At 35.7% G+C, this 1,394-nt stretch overlaps 1 pseudogene; it reads left to right on the top strand.

Moving 5' to 3' along the window:
- Positions 1–856: 856 nt before the first annotated feature.
- On the top strand, positions 857–980 carry LOC116857365 (annotated as a pseudogene).
- Positions 981–1,394: the final 414 nt, after the last annotated feature.

A 1,394-nucleotide genomic window follows, 5' to 3' on the forward strand; every position in this document is an offset into this window, starting at 1 on the left:
CACTGAGCCACCCAGGTGCCCCCACTGTCTATATTAAAAGAAAAAGTTACTCCACTGTGAAAAACCAGGAAGGAGTGACGAATTCTCAAGAAATGAGACTATCCTTAAAGATTAATCCTAGAATGACTCAGATACTGTCTAGCAGAGAAAATTTTAAAGCAGTTGTAACTATGCTCAATGATGTAAAGCAGAAGTCACCCACCCACCTTTTTCTGTAAAAGCTCAGTTAGCAAGTATCTTTTGTTATGTGGCCCACACAGAATCTCTGTTCTAACTGTTCAGCTCTGCAGTTGTACTGCACAAGCAGTTACAAACAATATGTAACAAAGGGAGAGGCTGGTTTGCAGTAAAATTTTGTTTACAAGAATAGCAAATTAGTCCCACAGACTGTCACTTGCTGACTCCTGACATAAAGGAAAATATTGTCACAATGAATGAGAAGATAAGAAACCTCAGCAGAGAAATAGAAATGGCAGAAAGAACCAAAAGGCAACTCTACTGTTGGAAACCATGATGCTGATCACAAAAAATTGACTGGATTGGGCTTAACAGCAGAATGTAGATGACAATAAAATGGCAAGTGAATTTGAGGCTGGATCAATAGAAGGATTTAATTTAATTTAATTTAATTTAAAGGATAGAGAAAATGAAAACCAAATAATAACCCAGGGACCAATGGGATAATATCAAAAGGCCTAACATAAGTGCAATTCAAGTTCCAGAAGGACAAGAGAGAGAGAATGAATTGAAGAATTAATAGCTGAGAACTCAGCAATAAAAAAACCAAACAGCTCTGATTTTAAAATGGAGAACACACACACACACACACACACACACACACACAAACACACACACAGCTCTTACCTGGAAAAGGAGACACCATGGTTTAAAAGGTGGTTTTCTTAGAGCAAGGCTCATTCATTGCTAACCCCTGCAATTTCCCACATGCTAGTAGGGGACTGTGTTAACACTTCCCCTGAGAAAAAAAAAATGGGCAAAAGATCTAAATAGATACTTCACCAAAGAAGGCATACAGATGGCCAATGGGCCAAGTAATTCATGAATCAAAGAACTAATCACAAGAAAAATTAGAAAAGATTTGGAATTGAATAATAAAAAAATCAAAATTTCTGGGCTACAGCTAAGCTTGGAGAGAAGTTTAGAGTTTCAAATGCTTCTATCAGAAAAGAAATTTCTAATCAATTACCTAAGGGTCTACAGTAAGAAGCTAGAAAATTTAGAGCAAAGTAACTTCAGAGTAAGTAGAAGAAAAGAAATTATAAAATTAAGTCCAGAAATCAACAAAATGAAAAATAATTTTTAAACTAGTAAGGCCAAACAGTGCTTCTTTGACAACATTAACAAAATCGATATGCCCTATTTAGAAAAAAATT

Source organism: Lontra canadensis, unplaced genomic scaffold (assembly GCF_010015895.1).
Source record: "Lontra canadensis isolate GAN:19392208 unplaced genomic scaffold, GSC_riverotter_1.0 scaffold122, whole genome shotgun sequence".
NCBI lineage: Eukaryota > Metazoa > Chordata > Mammalia > Carnivora > Mustelidae > Lontra > Lontra canadensis.